The sequence below is a fragment of the Marmota flaviventris genome, chromosome 11 (assembly GCF_047511675.1).
Source record: "Marmota flaviventris isolate mMarFla1 chromosome 11, mMarFla1.hap1, whole genome shotgun sequence".
NCBI lineage: Eukaryota > Metazoa > Chordata > Mammalia > Rodentia > Sciuridae > Marmota > Marmota flaviventris.
Genome location: NC_092508.1, coordinates 81,778,729 through 81,805,968, shown reverse-complemented (window position 1 = coordinate 81,805,968; position 27,240 = coordinate 81,778,729). Strand labels below are relative to the sequence as shown.

The following is a 27,240-nucleotide window of genomic DNA, read 5'->3' as shown; positions in this document are numbered from 1 at the left end:
GCATTATGCCATCTACTATTTATGGACGGCCCATGCTAAAAACAAAATAATACCAAGACACTGAAGCAGGATTTTTTAGACACTTTCTCAAAAAGTTTTAGATTTCAAAATCTCAGTTTTTATAAAAATGTATCATTTCAAGTGAGTATTAATCAAACTAAAGTTGTTTTCAAACAAAAATGTGATCTCACTTTACTAGAGAAGAAATGACATATACATGTACATGTGAGTTCTAAAAATACTTACTAGCATATATTTAGGGAAAACTTTAAAAGCAAGAACTTCACTAAAGAAGGTCTTCTGTCTAAACAAAAGTATATTTGTGTACCAGCTATTGGCAAAAGATTCTTCTAGGAGCTGGCAGAAACAATAAAGTCCTCATAGAGCATACTACTTTAATGGGAAAGATAAAACACCATACAAATAATTACAGAATGTAATTTCAAAAAGTGACATGTTCTAAGTAGAAAAATAAAGTATAGTAAGTAAATAGAGGGTGATAGAAAAGTAAGAATTCTATTTTAGATAAGGTGGTTAGGGAAGACGTTCCTAAGAAAATAATATTTAAGGAGAAATCTCTTGAATGATGAAAAGTGATAAGCCATGTCGGAAAGAAGAGTGGCAAGAAAATGAAGCAGCAGTTGAAAATCCTCTTGGGTCAGGAAAAGCTAATTGACATAGCTTAGAAATCTAGTATGCTGGTGTAGAGAAAGCAAGGGAAAGAATGGTCTGAAATGAGACTGCAGAGATTGGAAGGGTCAGACATAAAAGGATCCTATAGATCATAATAAGGAATTTAAATTTAATTTTAACTGTGAATAGAAGCCATTGATGTGTTTTATTCATGAGACTGATGTGATTTGAAAATTTTTAAAACATCTTTGACACACTTAATTTGATTTTTTAAAATGACTAAACCGAATGATAATTTGTTTAAAAAACAACTTTTTAAAAGCTGTTATGGTTTGGATGTGAGGTGACCTCCAAAAGCTCATGTGTGAGATAAAGCGGGAAGGTTCAGAAATGATAGGGTTGTGAGAGTCTTAGCCCAATTGGTGAATGAATCCCCTGATAGGGATTTACAGAGTGGAACTGAAGTAGTGGGGTGTGCCTGGAGGAGGTGGGAATTGGGTATGTGGTTTGGGAGTTTATATTTTGTATCTGGAAAGTGGATTCTCTCCACCACTCCCACTTTCTGATCATCTTGTGAGCTGCTTCCTTCAGTCACACTCTTCCGCCATAATGTTCTACAATCCTTACCTTGAACCTCAAGGAATGGAGCCAGCCTTCTATGGACTAAGACCCCTGAAACTGTGAGCCCTCAAATAAACTTTTCCTCCTCTACAATTGTTCTGGTCAGTGGAGAAAAAGCTGATTAAAACAAAAACCATAAAATAATAGATTGATAATTTTTTAAAAATTTTTAGTTGAAGTCGGGCACAATACCTTTATTTATTTTTATGTGGTGCTGATGATCGAACCCAGGGTTCACATGTGCTAGGCGAGCACTCTACTGCTGAGCCACAACCCCAGCCCCTAGATTGATAATTTTTTACTATAACAAATTTTTGGTAATTGAAAAATCCACAAATATAATTGAGACACTTCAAAACCAAAGAGTTAATATTTAGCAGATATGATAAGGACAATGCTGACTTACTTAAAATACAAAGAATATTAACAATTCAATATAGAAAAGACAACCCATTTGTATAAAAGAACTGAATATGCATTTCATCACATAAAAAAAGCAAATGGCTACCCAACATGAAAATATTCTGTTTTCCAACTCTTCAAATGTAGTAGCTTTTTTTTCCCCCCTTGATTTGGGGGGAAAAATCAAGAGGCTGACGACACACTTCACCCCCATTTTTGTGACATTTTTCTTTTTTTCTTTTAAAGTTGTCAATGGACCTCTATTTATTTATATCCAGTGCTAAGAAGTGAACCCAGTGCCTCACACATGCTAAGCAAGTGCTCTCTCACTGAACTACAACCCCAGACCCTGGTGACATTTTTCTAGTGATTAATTGTTGTCTATATATTTTCTTATTCTTTCCCTCCTCTTTTCCTACAATATCTTCATTATCACCACTGTGCTTGTTTTTTTTATTATTATTATTATTATTATTATTATTATTATTATTACTTATGATGGAATGTAATAGCTTTACCAGGCTAGCTATTGTCAAAAGGTGTGTGTGTTAGGAAGGAGGGTCCAGAGAATTTATTCTAGTTTTACTAGTCTTCACCAGGAGGTAATTTCTGCTGCCACAGACACAAAACACTTCTTATAAAAATGGCTTGTCTATACATTCTTTGTGTGGCCCTCTCTTTTCCATTACTCTAAACCTGAGTCTAGCAGGATTCTGTTGACAACTCTGCTGGCCTCTGTTGTGATTGTAAGCAAGGCCTATAGCAGTTTAAGGTTTGTTAAGTATCTTCATGACATACATTGTTTCCATCAGTTCTTGGGATCTGTAATGCAAGGTTCTTTCACTAATAACATTTACCAAAAACTGCTTGTGTTCACTTATTCACATGTGGCTCCTGCTGAAGCTGCAACTAAGACCTGGTTTTACCTATTTTTGAGTGTGAGGATTAAACTTGAATCTTAATTTTGCTGCAAATATAGAAGGAGGAAGAGAGAGATACTTGGAGTAGGAATTGGAGAAGAGAAGAGAAAAATAAATGAAAGAATTACCTCTATGATAAAAATTCACCAGTCAGAAGACAAGAACTCTGGAAAAGACATTGAGAAATAAAAGGAAAAGATATGTTATGAGCTAGCCAAACTTAGAAGAATTTATTTCAAAGATGAAAATGTAATGAGCACAAAAGAGACTCAACATTGTAGAAAGCATCTGAAAGAATATAAAGGATTAAAATCAGAAGAATGAATTTATTTAAAGATAAAATTCATGGGTGGGGTTATGGCTCAGTAGTAGAGCACTTACCTGGCACATATGAGGCAGTGGGTTCGATTTTCAGCACCACATAAGAAGAAATAAATAAAAGTGAAGGTATTGTGTCCATCTATAACTAAAAATATTTTTTAATATTAAAAAATAAAGATAAAATTCAGCAACACTTTTATAAAATAAGAAACAATTTAAACCATGAGCCAGGGAAAATTGCCCTAGAATTGTTGATACCAAGACACATTTTCATCACATTAGTGAACTTTCTTTAAACATGAAGAAAAAGCTGATGAAGCCAAAAAATAGGAGGCTTATTTCTCATTTATCCATAACAATGTTTAGTGCCCATTGGCAGTGGAATAACACCTACAAAATTTTATAGAAAGGAAAATATTTTATATTTTAAATTCCAGAAAATAAATATATTTTTTAAATATAAAAACTACAGACAGTGTTGAACTCAGGGAGTATTGTTCAAATGTCCCCTTTAAAAAAAAAAAAAATCCTAGATGAACCACTGTAAGTCAGATGGAAATAACCAGAAAATTTACCATAGAAGGACTGGCAATGAGCATTGAAAGTATTAACTGTAAAGTAAATACTAAAACATGAATTCAAGCTAAAAAGGATAATAGAACACTATATTCCCTAAAAATAGAAAAAAAGATACTACCTCAATATTCTCCCTTTCACTGTTTACATAGTTTAAGTTTTAAGTATTTCAATTTTAATATTTAAAAGTCGAAAAATGTCAATTAAAGCTGACAAATAATAAACGATAAACATGAATACTTAATTTTTAAATTACAGCATCAAACTGATTATGTCAACATATGAGTAGTCCATATAGCCGATAATGCTACCTAATCATTTTATTACACACACACACACACACACACACACACACACACACCACACACAGAGTATTGTTTTAAGATTTTTAATTTTATGTATTATTAGTGCAATGGTCTAAGTATTTGCGCCCACCCAAAATTTTTATGTTGAAATTTAATTCCCAATGCAATAGTATTAAGAGGTGGGGCCATAAGGAAGTATTTAGATTATGAGGGTAAAGCCCTCATGATAAGATTAGTGTCCTTATAAAACAGGCCTAAAGAATTTGCAGGTAAATGGATGGCATTGGAGAAAATAATGCTAAGTGAAGTTAGCCAATCCCAAAAAAACAAATGCCAATGTTTTCTCTGGTATAAGGGGGGTGACTCATAGTGGGGTAGGGAGGGAGAGCATGGGAGGATTAGATTAATTCTAGATAGGGAAGAGGGGTGGGAGGGAAAGGGAGGGGGCAGGGGATTAGCAAGGATGGTGGAATATGATGGTCATCATTATACAAAGTACATGTATGAAGACTTGAATTGGGTGTCAACATACCTTATATACAAACAGAGATATGAAAAATTGTGGTATATATATGTATTAAGAATTGTATGCAAAAAAATATACATGTATAATGGCATAAATTGGCGTAAACATACTTTATATACAGAGATACGAAAAATTGTGCTCTATATGTGTAATAAGAATTGTAGTGCATTCCACTGTTGTTGTATATTTTTAAAAAATAATAATAAAATCAGTAAAAAAACAAAAAACAGGCCCAAGGGAACTTGTTCACCCTTTCTACCAAGTGAGTACACATACAAAGCACTATTTGAGGAACAGGATCTCACCAGTCATTTAATCTGGTAGTGCCTTAATCTTGGACTTCCTACACTCGAGAATTGTGAACAATAAATTTCTGTTGTTTATTAATTATATAGTCTATGGTATTATATTAAAGCACCTCAAACAGACTAAGATAGTAACACAAATATGGAATAAAAACTGTCACCTAACTGAAGGAAGGCATTAGTTTTTCATTTCTAACTAAAGTTCCAATGTAGACTTTAAGAACAAATGCTATTTATTCACAGTATATTATATATTAGATATTAGCTTCAATTTTATTTCAAAAAGAGAAGAAAAACTATAATACTACTTGTATCAAGCTGTATTAGCCAAATTTTTACTTCTAAACAAGGCCAACAGACTGATTTTCATACAAATAATTGCTACTGTCACATTGATTTTACATATGTTTGCCCTACCCCTTTTCTATCTCCAGTGTTAAGAATGTACCATTTATGAAAGATTTCTGAATTCTTTTTTTCTAATACTCAAACATACTATATTATTTTACATAGGCTGTTGAAGACACAGTACTTGTTCTCACACAAACACACACAAATAGCCAAATCAGTGTAGAGCTAAAAGAACAAAATAGACATTACACTACCTGACTTCAAAATACAGTACAAAGCTATAGTAATCAAACCAACATTAGGGAGGGGGCAAAGACACATAGACCGATGGAATAGAATGGATCTACAGCTAACTGATATTTGAGAATATTGCAATATCCGAACTGAGAACAATAAAACTAGACCCCTGTGTCTTGCCATATACAAAATCAACTCAAAATGGATTGAAGGTTCAAATTTAAAACTGAAACTACTACAAGAAAACATAGGGGAAATGTTTCTGGACATTGAAATCTGCATAAATTTTATGATGAAACCCCCAAAAGACAGAAAAGCAAAAAAAATTTATGTATGGGATTATATCAAACTAAAATATTTCTACACAGAAAAGGAAATAACAAAGGGACCACTTACTTAATGGGAGAAGATATTCATAAACTATACATTTAACAAGTGGTTAATGCCCAGAATACTTAAGAAGCTCAATAGCTCAACACAGAAAATAAACAATAAGTTTAGGCAATAAACCTAAGTAAACATTTCTCAAAAGAAGAAATATGAACAGGCATATTAAAGTTGCTTAACATCACTAATCATGTGGAAAATGCAAATCAAAATTATAATGAGTGATCATCTCATTTCAATTAGAATGGCTATTGTCAAGCAAGGAAACAAAGGGGGGGAAAGGAATCCTTGTGTACCATTAGTAGGAATGTAAATTAATAAAGTCATTATGGAGGGAAGTGTGGTGGCTCCTCAAAACATTAAAAACAGAACTAACGGGGCTGGGGATATGGCTCAAGCAGTAGCGCACACACCTGGCATGCGTGCGGCCTGGGTTGGATCCTCAGCACCACATACAAACAAAGGTGTTGTGTCCGCCGAAAACTAAAAAATAAATATTAAAAAAACATTCTCTCTCTCTCTCTCTCTCTCTCTCTCTCTCTCTCTCTCTCTCTCTCTCTCTCAAAAAAAAAAAAAAAAAACAGAACTAACATGTGATCCATCAATCCCACTACTGGATACAAATCCAGAAAAAAAATTGAAATCAGTGTGTCAAAGCGACATCTGCACTCCAGTGTTTACTGTCACCATAGTTCAGAAATGTACACAACATCATGGTGCATTAATTGATGAATGTATGAAGAAAGATATATGCCAATGAATAAATACTATTCAGCCATTAAAATGGGATCAAGTTCTGTCATTCATGACAATGTTAATGGAACTGGAGGACATTAAGTGAACTAATCCAGATATGGAAAGAAAAGTACATAATCTCTTTCATATAGAATCTCAAAAAAATTGGTCTGACAAGTTGAGAGTAGAATGATAGTTTCCAGAGGCTGGGGAGAATGGAGGTGAGGGAAGAATGGGGAATGGTTGCTTAATGGGTAGTAAGTTACACTTAGAAGACATCAGGTTATGGTGTTCTATTGCATAGTAGAATGATTACACATAATGGTAATTACTACATATTTTAAAAATGCTACAAAAAGAGATTTTGAATGTTTTTACCTCAAATAAATGGCAAATGTTTGAGATGAATAGGCTTAACCTGATTTGAACACCACAAAGTATATGGATGTATTGAATCATTACACGGTGCCCCAAAATATGTATAATTTTTATGTGTCAATTAAAAAATAGAAAAAGGATGGGGTTTTTTATTTTTATTATTAGTTGTTCAAAACATTGTTCAATAGAGACTTTTCTTTTTTTTTAATTTTTTTATTGTTGGTTATTCAAAACATTACAAATTTCTTGATATATCATATTTCGCACTTTGATTCAAGTGGGTTATGAACTCCCATTTTTACCCTATATACAGATTGCAGAATCACATCGGTTACACATCCATTGATTTACACATTGCCATACTAGTGTCTGTTGTGTTCTGCTGCCTTTCCTATCCTCTACTATCCCCCCTCCCCTCCCTTCCCCTCCCCTCTTCTCTCTCTACCCCCTCTACTGTCATTCATTTCTCCCCCTTGTATTATTTTTCCCTTTCCCCTCACTTCCTCTTGTATGTACTTTTGTATAACCCTGAGGGTCTCCTTCCATTTCCATGCAATTTCCCTTCTCTCTCCCTTTCCCTCCCACCTCTTATCCCTGTTTAATGTTAATCTTCCTCTCATGCTCTTCCTCCCTGCTCTGTTCTTAGTTGCTCTCCTTATATCAAAGAAGACATTTGGCATTTGTTTTTTAGGGATTGGCTAGCTTCACTTAGCATAATCTGTTCTAATGCCATCCATTTCCCTGCAAATGCCATTATTTTGACATTTTTTAGTGCAGAGTAATACTCCATTGTGTATAAATGCCACATTACTTTTATCCATTCGTCTATTGAAGGGCATCTAGGTTGGTTCCACAGTCTAGCTATTGTGAATTGTGCTGCTATGAACATAGATGTAGCAGTATCCCTATAGTATGCTCTTTTAAGGTCTTTAGGGACTAGTCTGAGAAGGGGAATAGCTGGGTCAAATGGTGGTTCCATTCCCAGCTTTCCAAGGAATCTCCATACTGCTTTCCAAATTGGCCGCACCAATTTGCAGTCCCACCAGCAATGTACAAGTGTACCCTTTTCCCCACATCCTCACCAGCACTTGTTTGACTTCATAATGGCTGCCAATCTTACTGGAGTGAGATGGTATCTTAGGGTGGTTTTGATTTGCATTTCTCTGACTGCTAGAGATGGTGAGCATTTTTTCATGTACTTGTTGATTGATTGTATGTCCTCCTCTGAGAAGTGTCTGTTCAGGTCCTTGGCCCATTTATTAATTGGGTTATTTGTTTTTTTATTGTTTAATTTTTTGAGTTCTTTGTATACTCTGGATATTAGGGCTCTATCTGAAGTGTGAGGAGTAAAGATTTGTTCCCAGGATGTAGGCTCCCTATTTACCTCTCTTATTGTTTCTTTTGCTGAGAAAAAAACTTTTTAGTTTGAGTAAGTCCCATTTGTTGATTCTCGTTATTTTAATTTGTTCTGTTTAGTTATACATGACAGTCCAATGTATTTTGGCAAATTATACATACATAGAGTATAACTTATTCTATTTAGGATCATCCCATTCTTGTGGTTATACATGATGTGGAGTTACCTTGGTTGTGTATTCAAATACAGGCTAGGAGAGTTATGTCCAATTAATTCTATTGTCCTTCCTATTCCTCTCCCTGCTCCCTTCCCTTTGTTTCTGTTTGTCTAATCCAGTGGATTTCTAGTTTTACTCTCCCCATCCTCCCTGTTTTTGGATTCTTGCATCGGCATACCAGAGAGAACATTTGGCTTTTGGTTTTGGGGGATTGACTTCTTTCACAAAGCATGATATTCTCCAGCTCCATCCATTTACTGGCAAATGCCATTATTTCATTCTCCTTTATGGCTGAGTACTATTTCATTGTGTATATATGCCACATTTTCTTTATCCATTCATCTGTTGAAGATCACCTAGGTTGTTTCCATAGCTTGGCTATTCTGAGTTGGGCTGCTATAAAGATTGATGTGACTGCATCACTGTAGTATGCTGTTTTTAAGACATTTGGGTATAGACTAAGGAGTGGGATAACTGAATCAAATGGTGGTTCCATTCCAAGTTTTGTGAGGAATCTCTATACTGCTTTCCATAGTGGTTGCACCAATTTCCAGTCCCACCAACAATGTATAAGAGTATCTTTCTCCCCACATCCTCACCAACATTTATTGTTACTTATATTCTTTTTTTTTTTTTTGTTTTGTTTTGTTACTTATATTCTTGATAATTGCCATTTGAACTGGAGTGAGATGGAATCTCAGTTGTTTTAATTTGCATTTCTCTAATTGCTAGAGATGTTGAACATTTTTTTCATGTATTTGTTGACCATTCATATTTCTTCTTCTGTGAAGTGTCTGTTGAGTTCCTTTGCCCATTTAGTCATTGGGTTATTTGAGGATTTTTGTTTGTTTGTTTGTTTGTTTTGGTGTTGTTTGAGTTCTTTATAAATCCCGAAGATTAATGCTCTATCTGAGGTTCTGGTGGCAAAGATTTTCTCCCGTGCTGTAGACTCTCTCTTCATGTACTTGATTGTTTCATTTTCTATGAAGCCTTTCAGTTTGATACCATCCCATTAATTGATTCTTGATTTTACTTCTTGTGCTTTAGAAATCTTATTTAGGAAGGTGGTTCCTAAGCTGACATTATGGAGAGTTGGGCCTACTTTTTCTTCTAGTAAGTGCGGGTCTCTGTCTAATGGCTAAATCCTTGATCCACTTTGGAGTTTTGTGCAGGGTGAGATATAAGGGTTTAATTTCACTTTGCTACATATGGATTTCCAGTTTTCCCTGCACCATTTGCTGAAGAAGAAATGTTGGAAATTATATCTTTTCTCCAATGTGTGTCTTTGGTGCATTTGTCTAGTATGGGATAACTGTATTTATGTGGGTGTGTCTTTGTTTTGGTGCCAATACCAGGCTGTTTTTGTTGCTATAGCTCTGTAGTATAGTTTAAGGTCTGGTTTGTCAAATGCCTCCTGCTTCACTTTTTTCAATAAAGATTGCTTTGTCTATTTTTAGCCTTTTATTTAAAAAAAAGATGTTTTCTAAAATGTTTATCAAGCTCACATTTTGTTAAATTACCTGAACCAATTATATTTTGTACTTCATATTATAAGACTTTTTGATATTACTTTTCTGATCTTAAAAGTCCAAAACAACAATAACAGAATTCAAAATATTATTGGTTTTGTTTTACTACTTATTAAGGTAAATATTGGAAACTGCTTAAATATAGCTCATTGTCATATACTAGAATCCAGTAAACATATTATTATTTTACATTTATAAACCAAATTTTACCTATTTGTTTTATGTATATTGTTCAGTGTGAAGAAAACACAAATTATTTTTTTAAATCTCAGATAACTACATCATTGGAAATATGATATGAATTTTTATCCTGTTACAATTTATATTCAGTAAGTACTAAAATGTCTTGGTTCTTGCCACATTGTTTTTTTTCTACAAAACTTCTTTCAGTTACATGTATTTCTTATATCTTTTTTTATATGTTTATATAAGAGAAGATTATGCAGTTATAAGTTCAGTATAAATTTTCCTAATCTATTGAAATAAACTTGTTATTACCCCTTACTGACTACCTGTGCTCTGCCAGTAGAGGGGATCATTCAACACGTACCTGAACCAGTCAACTTATGAATTCTAGTGAAAATATATTCCATTAAAGCCTTCTAGAACATTAACCTGGGACTCAAATGGATGAACATAGATTTTGGTGAACTTTAATGTCCCTTTCTTCCTTGTTAGAAGAATGGGACATTAAAGTTCACCAAAACTTTAATGAAGTTAAAGTTCATTATAATTTATATTTTTAAATGTTTTGTAAGGCGATTGGTTAATTTTTAAAAATAAAATTTAAATACCCTTATTTTATTTGTTTTTATGTGGTGCTCAGGATCAAACCCAGTACCTCACATTTGTGAAATGAGCACTCTACCTCTGAGCTACAATCCGAGCCCCTATGATTCATCTTTTACATATTAAAACGTTCAAAATCAGACAGATTCTAATTTTTTATTCTTTCCTTCTTTTGGTTGGATCTTCAATTTTAACTTTCCAGTTTTCAAAAACCCTTGCTCACATTGATCCTATTAGAGTGGCTTTAGATTAATTTACATGTTTCCTAACCTGATTTGGAATAAAAAGAATTTGGACTTTGGACTCAAGAATATTGCAAGACCATACTGCCAAGATTATTTGCAGCATTTAATTGAGATTTTTAATTTTTGTTTTATTTTCAGAATAAGGATATACTTACTACTCTTTAGACTAGCCTTACTCTGTTATATGATTGTTTTTCTTGTGTTTCTTTACTTATCCATATTAATTACATGTTTTCATTGTTTAGATTTTTTTCATGTTTATTTATATTGTTTACTTATATTATATTTAAATATAAAGTGTCTGAAGAATTCTGTTATTTTTGTTTTAGTGAAACTTACGAGATCAATGTGGTTGTTCAAAGTCTCAGACAAGTATTTTCCTACTATGATTCATCTTGGTAGCTTTTTAAAAATACTTTGAATTTGAAGGTTTTCTGATAAAAAAAAAAAGTGCATCTATTTTTTTAAAAAATTAATGACAACTTTTTGATATGTAATTCATATGCCTTAAAATTTACAATTTTAACATGTACAATTTATTGCTTTTTAGGATAATGAATGAACAAGTGGAATGAATGGGTAACTCTCTTTTTTTCTCTCTTTTTTAGTATATTTGTCAACATTTCTTAAGATGCAAATCCTAAGATTTTTTAAAAAATGTTATTATTTATTGAGTAAATGTTGGAAATTATATCATTAAAAATTATAGCATTTCTGTAGACTAATATTTACTATACACAGTAAAGACATTTAAACTTTTGTCACCTTTAGTAAGTGGCCATCTTTTTAAAATATGAAGAAAGAGTATGACTTGCCAACAAAAAATAGGAAAGTAGGATTTTTAAGCAGTATTTGAGGGCTCAGGATGTAGCTCCATGATACAATATGTGCTTAGCATGTATGAGGCTCTGAGTTCAATCCCCAGCACCAATACATAAATAATTTTCATAATCATTACTATTGATATTATTTATAATTTTATAATAATATAATAATTTTAATTGTTACTATTATTAAAATTATTATTATTTGTTTTTATTATTTTTACTTTGCTATTTTTTATTTGTTCTAATTAGTTATACATGATAGCAGAATACATTTCAATTCATGATATACAAATGGAGTACAACTTTTCATTTCTCTGGTTGTACACGATGTAGTTGCACCACATGCGCAGTCATACAAGTACATCTCATTCCACCATCATTCCTGCCCCCATGCCTCCTCCCTTTTCCCCCTTCTTCTTCGCCCAATCAAATTCTTCCATTCTCCCCATGCTCCCACCCCCTATATGGATCTGGATCTACTTATCAGAGAGAACATTTGGCCTTTGGTTTGGGGGGATTGGCTCACTTCACTTAGCAGGACATTCTCCAGCTCCATCCGTTTTACTTGCAAATGACATAATTTTATTCTCTTTTAATGCTGAGTAATGTTCAATTGTGTATATGTATCACAGGTTCTTTATCCATTCGTCTACTAAAGGGCATCTAGGTTGTTTCCACAGTTTAGCTATTGTGAATTGAGCTGCCATGAGCATTGATGTGGCTGTGTCACTATAGTATGCCGATTTTAATAAAAAGTAAACAGTATTTGGCTTTGAGGAAAAATGAGTAGTTAAATGAATATTTAAATGAACATTGAAAAGCACATCTAAGTTACAAATAAAAACCCAGTACAAATCAGCTTTTTTCATGTGATCTTTTTGAGTTCTTTATTTTATGCTTTCTAAATCAACTGGTTTCAATTTTGAAATAAGAAAATTTTAGATATAATCATCATATTCTTTTCGGTTCACACTTTAAAAATATTTAATACTTCTAGAATTAGGTAAGTGAATTTATACTTCTATAAATGTGGTGATAGTCATTTTGAGGTAAATTTAGAGATTTTTTAATAGACTTCATTATTGTATGTCATCGACAGTTTTATGATGTGTATTCTAAGTAGCATCTTATTTGACAGTAAATTTTAAAATGTAGAACTGAGAGTTAATAACAACAATAAAAATACCATGGCATCTAAGAGGACTTTCAAATGATCTGAGTAGCTAAGATATAAGCATGTTTCTCATGCCCCAAGGAGAGTTATTCACTCATATGCCTTATTCCTCCCAAATCATTCAATTTTCAGTGGAAGAGATATTTATATAACCATGTAGTTACTGATTTTTGTAAAGTATAAATATATGCAGATGTCATTATTAATTTCAACATGTGCCATTTGACCTTCTAGATCAGAGATCTGCAAACTTTTTCTATGAAAGGCCAAATATTAGATATGTAGGCTTTTAGGGCCAGAGGTCTCTGTGTAGCTACTCAACTCTGCTGTTGTGGTATAAAAGCAGCCACAGGCAATACATAAACAAATAAGTGTGACTGTGTTCCAGCTTTATTTATGGATATTGAAATTTGAATTTCATATACTCTTTTAGGTGTCATGAAATATTTTTCTTCTTCTGACATTTTTTGAGTCATTTAAAGATGTAAAATCCATTCTTGGCTCAAAAGTATACAAAAACAGGTGGCAGACTGGATTTAATTCTGTAGGCTGAAGTTTGCCAACTTTTTGCTCTAGGTGGTTAAATCCACTGGTTGGAAAAATATGTTTTAGCAATACGTCTTAAATTCTTCCACTACCACGTGTGCCACACCATCCCAAAGTTCTTACCCATCTTAGCTTATGCCTGATAACAAAGGATGTTCAATTTGTAGCTTCTGTGTGACTCTAGTAAAAAATAAATAAATAAATAACAATAATTTTAATAATAACTCACAAGTAGTTCACAGAAGTAAATAAAATTTCAGCGCTGCCTACTGTGAAGCTATTTGTCTCTGGTTGGGATGATGTGGCATGATAACTCAGAAGTAAAACTGGGAAATGTGGAGACTGAGCTGTAGCTCTGGTTCTATCATTATCCATTCAAAGTGGTCATGTTTCTCAAACTTCCAAAGCACCAATGCTTCACCTACTGGTGGTGAAGGAGTATTAGGAAGTTATATGGTTATTAAAATAGTAAATATGAAATCACTTCTTTATTGTCATTGTGGTGGTCATTGCACTTTATTATTATGTGTTATATATTACTCTTGAAGACCAGATATAAATTGCACATAAATTTTCTCTATATTTCTGGCTTCGTTACCCTCAGATTTTGAGCAACTCTTATCTTCTCACTGTGGATTATACCCAGTGTATTACTAATAATACTATGAAATTGCTAAATTACATTGTATATATTCTTTCTTAACACTGCTCTATGAAGGCAGTGACTTTGTTTTGTCCCTGCTATATCCCCACACCCCAAAGCACTGTCTGGAATATGTTTGGGTCTCTTAAATCGTTTCTGAGTAAATGAGTGGCACAAATAATCTCATATGTTCCCTTACTTTGCATTATCAAATGGAGTATATAAAGCTCATTATAAATAAAATGACTTAAATGCGTAAAGCAAATACATAGGACTTCAAAGGAAATCTATTTTATCTAACTTTACTGAAATATAGTTCTACCCACAAATCCTTTAAAGGTCCATGAACACTTTTTTTTAAATAAAGACAATATAGGCAAGGGACACAGATAGTTATAATTTGCAAAACTGTTTTGATGGGCTATATAATAAATGCAAGCTTTATTTGGTCTCTTAAAATACTCCTTCCTCTGTATTTTTAAATAATATAAAAACAATGGAATTTCCGCCCTACTTTGGTAAAATTTCTTGTGATTACAAGAAAAACAAATTTTAGTATACAAAAAGAGTAGTTTCTGGGAAGACACTGGAGATCTTACGTAATTCATAGGTGAGAATAAAAAGAACAAAAGCTACTCTGGGAACATCAGCTTTCTCCAGAGTAGAGCCTTAGATGGGAGTTTCCATCGTGCATACAAGTTTTAAAATACTAGGAGAAACCTGGCTAATGCAGCATGGATCACAGATGAATGCCTGTATTGGTTAGCCAGAGCCAAGAGTAGAATCATGTAGTAGAGCTGTTAGCACTTTGGGCCACTGTTTAGTATAAGGGTGAGCTGGAATGACCCTAAGAGATGTCTATTATATAGATATATTAATATGACTGCAGAAAATGGTGTTTATTTTATACTTATTAACTTCTCAAGTTAAAAAAAGTTTTACTCCAAACTGGAAGACAACTTGGTTCATTAATAATTACATCAACTATAATTATAATTTTAAATATCTACCAGACTACCAACTGGCATATTGTTAATTAGTTTAATATAATATAATGTAGCCAGTATAATGTAGTAGCAATATTGATAAGTGTTAAGAGAACAAGTTCTTGAGATGGACTGGTATAGCTCATTTCCCATTTCTACCATTTAACTATTTGTGGAAGTCTATTCAAATTACTCAATCTCTATCACTCATTTTTATTAACTATAAAAAGGAAGGGAACTGCTACAAAACAACAAGCCAAAATATCAGTGGCATGCCACAATAAGCATTTAATCCTTGCTCAGGCATTTGGCTATAAGATGGAGTAGGTCTGATCCAGACTGGTCTCAGCTGAACTTGGTTTCACATTGAATATGGGTCTAGATATGTACATTTCTCTCATCTTCCTTAGACCAGCAGATACTTGAGACATTTTTTTTATCAAAATGAAAAGGCAGGATTACAAGGGAATGGGCTCAATGCTCAAGTATATTTCAGGACTCTTCTTTTGTGATGTCTGCTATTATTCTGTTTGCCAAAGAAGTCACATTGCCAAGCCAAGTCAAAGCACAAAGAGACATAGACTTTCTATGGAGGTATTATGAAGGAAGAGAAATCTAACATCACAAGCTAATTACAGTCTTTTTAAAAATGCCACTTAGAATGAAAATATGTGTTGCTGTGGGGATAGTAACATGTTTGATTTCAGGGTGTTGTCCCAGACTTCTTGGATGATGGGACATGTTACATAATTATATAATTATAATTACATAATTATAATTATCTTTAAAAACTCCAAAAATGCTTAATTCCAAAACACATCTGGCCTCCAAGAGACCATGGGACTGTATACTATCCAGGAATTATAAATACTATGAATGAAAATGAAGCATGTATAGATACAGAGATGAGGGCTGGTGGGGAAGAAGATAAGGGTTGAAGTGAGGGAGGGTAGGTAGCTAGAAGCCTCTCTGGGAGGTAACATTTGAGCTAATTTCAGAAGCTTGCCACGGATCTCTCAAAGAAAAGTAATGTTTTGGTCACTGGGAAAGATGTGACTTTCTGGGGAAGTGTTCAATTCTGAGAGAAGACAAAGTTCAAAGACCTAAACCAAGAGTGTGCTTAACATGTTTAAGAAGAATATGAGGACTTCTAAGGCTGTGATACCAAACAATGAGAAGAGTGATTTAATAGGTTGTCAGAGAGAAAACAAGAGTTCAATCATCTCAGGCAAGGGTAAGGCCTTTGGATCTTATCATAAATGTTTATGAAGTCTTTCAGGGAGTTGGAATAAGGGAGTGCCTTCAATATAATTTTCTTTTAAAGACTATCTGTTGCTCCATAGATAATAATAACATATCATTCTTTGCTCTGTGTATAATGGATTATTGCAGTGGTAAGAACTGGGAAAAATGAATGATCATTAGTCTGCATGAAATTCAAAAAGTTAATGGTGCTGTTCATAAGATACTTTTTATTGATGTCCTTAAATACAAATCTTGAAAAATACACAATAACAAGCTGTCTGTTCAACATTGGTAAATTTATGAGCAAGAGCTGTGCTATGAATTAGTAATCTAAATATTATTATACTATCATGTTTATTTTTTCTTGTTCTAAATTTTTCTCCAAGCATTAGGGCTTAGAAATTAGCAGTCATGACAATGCTCTTCCCAATCTCCCTCATTCTTCCCAAAGATGCTTCTCTTTTCCCTGCTGAGAGACAGCTAGGGGAAAGATCCCTTATCTTCAAATGGTAGAAGTAGTTTCTCAGGCTGGCTCTGCCACTAACTCACTGTAACATTGGGTGAGTTATTTGACATCTCTGAATTTCAGTTTCCTTTAAGGGTAAAATATGAGAATTAAATCACCTGATTTATATAGCTCTTTTTTTTTTTAACCTATAGTCATAGTTTAGTAAGTCATTTGTATTGGAAACTAACATGATTCTAAGTGAGACTTTACAAAAATCTCAAATTTGGGGGCTGGTGATGTAGCTGAATGGTAGAGCTCATGCCTAGCAGGCTCAAGACCCTGAGTTCAATCCCCAGACCTGGGACAGTGGGGGAAGACCTCAGATTTTCCTTAAGTATGAATCTTAAAAAATACACAATAACAAGCACTCTGTTCAACATTGGTAAATTTATGCTTGTTTCCTTTATAACAGGACCAACAAAATAAATTCCAGAAACCAGGAGCACAGAATATTTTTCTTCATCAATCCATAGAACTCTGATACTTCTCTAATTCCATCAATCACAGGAATGACCCCCTTGGCAGATGGCCGCAGAGGATGTCAACAATTTTTTGGAGGCAAGCAATGAACTATTTGTGCCATTGGTTTTCTGTTATTAATTATATGAGAACAAGTAGAATTACCTTGTGTTTTAATGGGGGGAAAAAGTTGTCTTTATCATAGAATTTTATATAAGCATAACTATTTCTTCTTTTTTTTCTTTTTTCTTTTTTTCTGTTTAGAACTGTTGCATGTCAAAAATTCTAATAAGATGTGTTTTCCCTTACCTGCAGTATTATACAGAATAAGGCAACATTAAATTCCTAAGTACAAAATTCAGATTTAAATAACAGAAGTTATTTGAAAAGAGGGCTCTTTGTATCTACCTTGGATACATATATCATGTAACTGCAAGCACTAAATATATTTTGAGATTAATTTCTACTTACTTTAGAATTATCCCGGTCGTTTGTGAATTTTTTTCTTTTTAGTTTAAATAATTCTGCATCTTTTCCTTCCTTATATTTATTCTAAAGTGATCCAAAATCTTGGGAAGCCATCCTTTTATGTCCCTCACAGATTTATATTTGTAAGAATTCTGCATTAAAAGATTTCACTGACCTTTTATTTAATTTCATGGCAGCCACTATTGCTTCTGGAAGAGTAGTTGGGCAAGGATTATGGACCACAATACCATCATCAAAATTGAAATTAATTACATTACCCTTTAAAGGAAAAATCTGCTTAGAAAGAAATTGACCATGCTTAAGAGGAAAAAAAAATATGTGTGTGTGTGTGTAATCTGCAATCTCCATATTCATGAAAAATAGACATAAGTTGATGAAGATAAAATGAAATAAAAATAAATTCTAAAAATTTAACTATAAATACTCTAAAATTGAATTTGTCAACGAATTTTATACAACCACAAAAACTGTAGATATACTCAGAACGTTTTACATAGTGTTATTTCAACCTATAGGTCTAAAGTTATCTAGTAAATGTGTCTCTTTTTAAGTTGTACATAAAGGAATGCTTTCTGTAAGTAAAGGAGACCATAAATGTTTAAAAAGTCCAGTGAAAGCTTCAGAGTTTTCTTCTGTAACTAGAATCAAAATTAATTCTTGCTTTTCTGTTGGGGGAAATTTCATCTAATTACATTCAATTTATTCTGCAACTTTTTGGACAGCAAATCCTGATTACAAAGAAAAAACAGCTGTGTTGCCCTTGCCTCACAGTTATAACAATAGTATTATTAGGCAGTCACTGGGCCTTAAAAAATCATGAAGTGGTCATCCACTGGCTTCCTTCTGGCAGAGACACACCTGATCCTTTCTGAACTGCTGATGATATATGCCTTCCATTTGTAAGGATCTTCAATAAAACAGATTCTACTGCTTCCTTCAGCAATCCAATTTAGTGTAAAAACTCTCAAGAATAGGAGATTCTTTCTTTTAACCTTTTATCTACTTTCATTAAGTAACTATTTCTAAAACTTCTTTTCTCAGAATTATCCTAGTTTGATATAACCACTTAAAATTTTTTTCACTTAAATATTTTTTAAAATACTAAAATTTGACCTTTTTTTTAGTTGTCAATGGACAGAATACCTTTATTTTATTTTTATGTGGTGCTGAGGATCCTTCCCAATGCCTCACACATGCCAGGCGAGCATTCTTACCACTGAGCAATAGGCCCAACCCAATCATTCTTAATTAATAGATATTATTCCTATAAACCATGATTCTCTATAAACAACCCACTATCAAATATCTTTCTGTAACATTTTCATATTTAATTCATCCACATATCATCTCATTTTAAGTTTTAGTTATTCTTTAGCCATTGCAGCTTATCTGTGTAAGATAGCTTTAAATTCTATTTCTTGCACATTATTAAGAATCCACCCCTTTGTTTATTAACTTCATTCTATTTATGACCATGTCATTAATAAAGCACAGATACTTATAATTCTGATCCAAAGTGCTATCTTATTTATTTCCCATAAATTCTAAAATTATTTTCAGGCTATAATAATAAAAACTTAGAAATTAGAAAAGCAATTATAATATCACAGTTATGATTTATAAACCTGCAATCGAAGAACATGAATTCACAGAACAGATTAAGGCTGACTGACCAACTATGCGATTCACCAGCTGTATGACCTTGCTTAAATTATTGACTCTCTTTGACCCCCAGTTTGTATATCTTTAAATATTGGATGCTAATAATAATGTAATGTTGAGTATTAAATAGGATAGTTAATATTCAGGTACCTAGCACTTGCCTAACATGTAATTCAATAAATAGGTGATATCATTATTCTACTTTTGAAAATGTTAAAAATAGGTTTCCTCATAGTAATCTCAACTCATAGTAATCTCAACTTTTATAAAAGAATAATGAATTTGTCCATTATGCATGCCAGATTCCTCTCTCTCTCTTTCTCTACACACACACACACACACACACACACACACACACACACTTATTGTCCTGCTGCTAAATTTTATTCACATCAAAGTCTCCCAATAAGAACTTCATATTTTAAAATATGTAAGTGTGGGTCTGGGGATGTAGCTCAGTGGTAGAACTCTTGCCTAAAACGTGTGAGGCACTGGGTTTGATGCTCAGCACCACATAAAAATAAATAAATAAAATAAAGATATTATGTCTATGTACAACTAAAAAATTTTTAAAAAAATGTAAATGTTCTGGGCACAGTATCACACTCCTGTAATCCCAGCAACTCAGGAGGCTGAGGCAGGAGAATTACAATTTCAAGACCAGCCTCAGCAACTCAGCAAGACCCTGTCTCCAAATTAAAAAAAAAAAAAAAAAAAAAAAAATGGTCTGGGGATGTAGCTGATTTGTAAAGCATCCCTGGGTTCAGTCTCCAGTACCAAAAAAATTAAAATATAAGTGTACAAATGCATTTTATCCAGAAATCAGCATTAGAAAACATAACAGGCCGTATGGCACATGCCTCTAATTCCAGCTACTAGAGAAATTGAGGCAGGAGGATTACAAGTTGGAAGACAGCCTGGGCAATTTAGCAAGATTCTCTGTCTTGTCATAAAATTTTAACAAGGGCTGAAACAGGAGCTTACTGATATCGTATTTGCCTATTAAGGCCCTAAGTTGTGTCCCCAGCACCACACACGCACACACTGGTCATTCTTAAACTAAGCCTCATGAAAACTAAATACATTTCAAATTTTGCAAGAAATTTTAGGTGTTTATGAGCTCACTGAAATTTTAACTTTATGTTGACCATAACTATTTGGAGAAATACTCTATTTATAGGGCAGAATGATTTGAAGAATCTTCTTCAGTAATTTGTTTTATTTATATATATATATATACATATATATATACATATACATATATATATTAATCAGATGTTTATTTAATCTGAGTAACTGATTTGATTTGACAGTTTTGATCTATTGATTTCTTTGGTCACTTTAGCAAATTACCACAAACTTGGTGACTTCAATTAACAAAAATTATTCTCTCATGGAGTCTACAAGTCCAAAATTAAGTTATCAATTAAACCATATTGTTTGAAACCAGGAGAGAAGAATTTTGTTCCATGTCTTTGACTTGGCTTCTGGAGTTGGCAGGGCTTGGCGTTCCATTTCTGTTGTCTCTGCCTTCATCATCACATAGCTTCTCCCTGTGTATCTATGACTCTTTTCCTCTTCTTATAAGTACACAGTCACATTGAATTAAGGCTCACCCTTATTCAGTATGACTTCATCGTAACTTGATTACATTGGCAAATATTGTTCAGTGTTTCCAAATAAGTTCACATTCATGAATACTGGGACTTAGGACTTGAACATACCTTTTGGGGTAACATAATTCAACTCATAACGCTATCTTATATATATTTTCTCAATTTTAATTTCAAATAGGTTTAAGGAGGAAAACTGAATTTTAAAAAAGAAATTTACTTCTGAATATTCAGTTTAGCCTCTAGAAGAAAGAGGCTGTTTCATTTATGAGACAACATGGTTCATGGGTAAATATACTTGTTTTGCTTATGAATATTTTTAGCACCATTTATTAAGCATGGTTTTTTAATAATTCCTATCTAAACACTATAACTCTATTTTGTGTAATTATAAAGCCGCAGTATCTTTTTTTGTTTACCTGATAAAGAGTTCAAATAATAGACTTACAGAGATTTATGATCAAAGGCTAGCTATTACATATATAAAAAATGAGTTTCCTTAAAGACTTTAGAGAGAATACAGCATTTATATTTACAATTTTACTCATAGTTACATGTTGTAAGTGAACAAAGGTTACACTTCCTTTGCTATAAACCAGGGCTACTTTTTGTTTTCATGAGTAAAAATTTCACTTTAACTTGAAATTGAGAAAAATTGTTGACGTTTCAAAATGAACAACTTTGTTAAGTAGTTTCAACATTAATTCTACTGCATATTCTAGTAAAGATCATTCAACTGAAGTTTTTTTTTTTCTAATATCTAACTCAATATGTGATATATAGGTCATTAGTACATTGTATCATTGTATATTATTTTTGGTCATATCTCATATAATTAGACAATTGTCACAGTTATTTAAGGCCATAAAACTTACACAGGGTGTACACCCTTATTTCATCAATTTAAGAAAAGGATTTTATGTGCATTGTCTTTTCTTTGAGCTTCTGAAAGGAAAGGTATATAAAGCATTCTTGGATGAAATACATAAAATTTCTCAAACATACTTCTGTCACACAGGTAATACTTGTTTCAAAATACTCTTTGCATATAGTAAGTACTTAATAAATGCTTATGAATCAAAAGAAGGATATTATAATCAGCCCATTTGCTTGTAAACAGCATCCGAAAGGAGAACTCGAATAAGGCAATTCATTCATAAACCTTTCAGGTTAAATATTTTTTCCTAAATTTGGTATAAAAAAACGGACAAGAACTAGAGAGCTTGCAGTTCTGGATAGTGGACATATCCTTTTTTATTTCCTAAAACTTTATTTCCTAAAACTTTCCTAAAGTACTAGTAACCTGTAGGACTTTGCCGAGGGTTGAAATTTGCAGGGAGTGGGTAGGAGCCTATAGAATGCATCATTGAATGATTCGTTGACCGTGTATTTCAGGAATACATAGTCAATACATAAGAAATATGAACTTAAGGAATAGAACTGATTTTCTAAATATTTCATTAAAGTACTAGAGCAATGGTTCTCTAATAGGAATATGCTTCAGCATAACCTACAGAGCTTTTTAAAACCGTAGATGTTTTGTCTCTATTTTTGGTGTTTAAATTCAATTCTCCCATTTATAGGCTATGTGACTTAGTATTATTTAATCAAAATAAAGGAATCAAAACCTTTGAAAAGTGGGGATGACACAATTTTGGGCTTTTAGATGATAAAGTACGTTGCAAAAACTGGAAATAAAATATATACTTAGTGATTGACTAATCTAATTAGGAGAAATTAAAATTAACAGTGAGGAATTTAAGTTAGTAGAGACCATATATAGTATGAAGTGGAGTAAATACCCTGTGTTACCAACAAAATAATAATAATAATAGTAGCAACAACTGGGGAAAGTATTAGAATTTGTACTTTTACACTTAAATGTCTACATTCCAAGGCCAAGAGTTTCTTTGAAACTGGAATGGATTGATTTGTTTGGTAGATTTTTCATCAGTAGTTTTCCTAGTGAGACGGACTGTTTGTTAGGAGTGTGACAGTTTTGGGTGTTGACTAGGGATAGGATGGGGTGGTTTATGGAATTGTATGGATTAGGAAATCTCTATGGTTCCTTTCAACTCTAATATGATTTGTGTGTATATAATTGACAGTCTTTCCTTTGTGTGCATCATTCATCTATATATTTTGCCAACTTCTGTGTGCTACATATTTATGGATTTCAAAAAATACAGAATGCATTAGACTTAATAATCCCTACAATATTACATCATGGAGGTACTTAAATGAAATAATCATATTTCATTTGTATATGTTGTTTATTTCTATAACCATTTAGAAACCGACTGAAATGTGTGAAACAGGAATGCTGAAATATTTGTTCCTATTCAGAAAGAAACATCTTGTGATTGTCAAAAATAAAAAAGTGTCTTCTTGACCCTGAGACTTTGGAGAAAAAAACTTCCTGAGAACTCTGTGCAATACACAACATATTGTATAATTACAAAAGAATAAGACTCAAGTCCTTATGTTAATAACTGTCATACCTTGCATGATGGCTCCTTTACCAAACAGAATTGCTTTTGAGGCAACCATTATTTATTAATTAGATAGAATCTTAGGCAAGAGAGCCATATTTACTGTAAGAAAAATTGCTTGTGGGTAGGGGGGAAAATCTTCATAAGAGAGGTGTAAGAGTGATGTACCTTGAAGGATGGGAGTCATTTGATTCCAGAGTCCCAGAAAGAGTTGAAGGGAAAGGAATTCCTAAAGGAAACACTACTTCTGACTTAAAAGTAGCAAAATGAAAACAGCAATACTGGATTCCTTCTTCCCACACCCATCCACCCCCTAGTATGCTTCAAAAGCAATTTAAGGACAGGAAAATATGTCTACAAGTAAAACTGAGCTACTTTTATTTGCTTAACTTCCCTTACTACAGAATTTTACTGCTTTTTGTTTTACTGGATTTTTAGTGAGTCGCTGCCTCCTAAAAACTGTTTTGCCTCTATAATAAAATTCAACATATAGTACTGTCAATGAGAGAAGGAAGGTGGGGTCACAGAACTGAAGAGACTTTGGTTCAAACAATCAGCATATTACTGGTAGGGTTATATTAAGTTTTGCTTTTGGATTACAAAAGCAATACATACGCATAGATTTTTAAATAAATAAATAACATGGAAATGTTTGAATTAAAAAGTAAATTTTATTTGATTAATTTGTTTTTAGTTCCCACAGAAAACCTGTATTAACTTTGATTGTATCATTTTGGAAATCTATCCACATGCAAATGCATGTGTGCATATGCATAACAAATACACACCTGTATATACTTTTATATCATTTTTTACATGAATGCAGATAATCCACTGTTTTTTGCCACTGGATTTCTGCTCTTTGTCTCTTTGTTATTGATTTCTAAAAGCTCATGTTATACTAATAAAAAATGCCATTTTTCGTGTGTTTCAAATATTTTTCTGTAGTTTAATTTACCAGTCAACTCAGTTAGTGTTAGTTTTTTTATTTTCCATACTAAAATTTTACATTTTGGTTTAGGCAAATTATCAGTGTTTCTTTTATGGTTTCTGAAGCCTATGTTCAATATTATAAAATATGTAATACCATTTTTATTCTACCCTTATGGCTTAATTTTTTATGTTTCAAATTTCAAATTATCTAAAATTCTTAGTGTCTCAGCAACTTTTATTGAATAATCTGTCTTCAACTGATTGAAAATGAAGGTTTATCATATTAAAATCCTATGTATATTCAAGTATATTTCAGAATCCTCCCAAGATATATTTTGTTTATCTATTCCTTCCTGGGAATAAACTCTTTAATTTCTGTACCTTTGTAATATTTTTAATATCTGACAAGATTGATCTGTTCTTTCTTCTTTTTAGTCCTCCTTTAAAAAAAAACATTTTAGATCATGGCATACTTTTTACCAGATTGAATTTAGAATCATCTTTCAAGTTCTTAAAAAAAATCTGTTGTCATTATGATTGGAATTTTATTAAAATAATAGATTAATTTTGGCAGAACCAACAATCGTAGAATACTGCTTTTATCTATCTTAAAACACTGTATATTTCCTATATATACATATATATATATATAGTTTGCTAACTTAGAATTACATTAACTTTATGTTTTTTATTATAGTGTTTATTTTCTAACTCATTAATCGATATAAATGGCTTATATCAATTTCCATATACCAATTTTATAGTTTGTCACCTTTCTAAATTCTTTTTTTTTCTTAATTTCATTATAGATTTTCTTAGCTTTCTCGGATATACATTGATGTCATCATAGAAGTAAGAATAAAATTGCCTCTTTCTTGCTAATATCTATATCTTCAACTTTCTCTTACCTAAATAGTTAGTATATATAGAATAATATTACATGTAATCATGTTTACTTTTTTACATAAATGTATTTCCCACCGCAGCTAGAATATATCACATTACAGCTCTCATAGCTCCAAATGAGGGATAGGTGGGTATTTATAAATGATAAAATTCTAAAAAAGTGGAATAAGGCTTTAAGGGTAATATGAATTATAGAACCAATTGCATGATAACTGAATTATACTGATGAGTAATTATACTGTCTTTTTTCAGATTACTTTTTAACCTTGGTTTTCAGCAATTTGACATTATGTGCCTAGATAAAGCTTCCTTTGTATATTTCCTGCATGAGGTCTACTGAGCTTTTGGATCTGCAAATTCAATTTTTTTTAACCCAAATGTGAGGAAATTTGCTAAAATTCCTTCAAATGTTTCTCTTTCCCTATTCTCTCTCTCTTCTAGGACTTCAAATACATATATGATTGACTACCCTATATTATCCAATGGTTGTATGGGTCACTAAAACCCTTTTATTTTTTTTAATATTTTTCTAAATGTTCTTGAAAATTTTTATTAACCTGAAGTTCACTGGATGGTTTCTCTGCTGTCTTCAATTTGCTGCTACAACCATTCAATTAATTTTCATTTTGATATTATACCTTTCTAACTCTTTGGTTTTCACTTTGAAAAAAAGATCATAAAATATACATAAAATAAAATTTGCCGTATTAATCACTTTAAAGTACACTTGATTTTTTGGTGGTTGTTTCTGTTTCTCTACTGAAATTCCCTATGTATTCATTATGATGATCTTTGCCTTTATAGTGTTTATACTAACTGCTTTAAAGTACTTGTATTGAGTTATCTTAGTGTCTTCTGTAAGCTGCTTTTTCTATAGATTTTTGAGTCACATTTTATTATTTCTTCACATCTCTAAAAAATTTTTCTCATACACTGGACATAGATGAAATACTTTAGAGATTCAAGATTTTTGTTATCTTGTGCTGAAGAATATTGTCTTTTTCCTAACAATTAAGTCACATTTCCCTTTCTCTAGTGAAGTTTTATCTTGGTGAAACAGTTATGTTTTGGTTTCATCCTTAAATCCTAGAGTGTCTCCCCTGGTACAGAAGTATTATCTTTACTCTTAAAATGTAGCCCTCCGGGTATTTCCATGGAAAGCCTGAGGTTTTACTAAGCTAGTTTAATTTGGTGGGATTCAAACTCCTGTCTCATGCAATGGGCTGCAGCAAAAATCCCTATTTCAGCCTTTCAGAAATTATTATTTTGTGCAAGGTTCCTTCCCTATGAACTTACAGTTCAGGATTCAGCCTCCATGGAAGTTTATATGAAAATTTTGGAACTCTTCCTGTATTATTCCCCTTTCTGAGATCCCTTTCTCCACCCTTAATTTTCCACTTTCTTTCACTCCTGACTTCTGGTTTCCATCCAGTACCCAAAGCCTGAAAACTGTGGCATTCTGCTTCAGTTATACCTGCTCTTTTTTTTAACCACAGGGTAAAACCATGTAAATGTAGATTTTTGGCTAGTGATGTTCCTTTCTTTCAATAGTCAAATCCTTCTGTTTCTGCTTATTTGGGGTCACTCTCTAATTTGTCTTCAAATAGTTCTTTCTTACTTGTTCTTTTGAGTAGTTTCCAAAGTTTCCATTTTAGCAATGGGAGGGTTAGTGTGGTTCAAATTATTCCACCATTACCAGAATCAGAATTCCTGGGTTTTCTACTTTCATATTTACTTGTTCACTTCATTATTTTACATTCATGTATATCATTTCACTTCTTTTCATCATAGCCACTTAAACCTTGGTTTGATTCCTGACTCTGCTGTTTATTACTGTATTGCTTCAAATTTCTGATCATTAATGTCAGCATATATAAAGTAAAAATGAAGGAATTGGTTTTATATGTTAAATATGAAAATATA

At 32.5% G+C, this 27,240-nt stretch overlaps 1 protein-coding gene across 8 annotated transcripts in view; it reads left to right on the top strand.

The window, feature by feature from the left end:
* Mbd5 (methyl-CpG binding domain protein 5) overlaps positions 1-27,240 on the top strand; it is a 409,185-nt gene that overhangs the window by 157,259 nt on the left and 224,686 nt on the right. For all 8 annotated transcript variants that reach the window (XM_071619190.1, XM_027938016.2, XM_071619187.1 and 5 more), the window contains exons 3-4: positions 11,385-11,413; positions 17,176-17,321. The gene's annotated coding sequence lies outside the window, so the exon portion shown is untranslated. The remainder of the gene's footprint in view (positions 1-11,384; positions 11,414-17,175; positions 17,322-27,240) is intronic.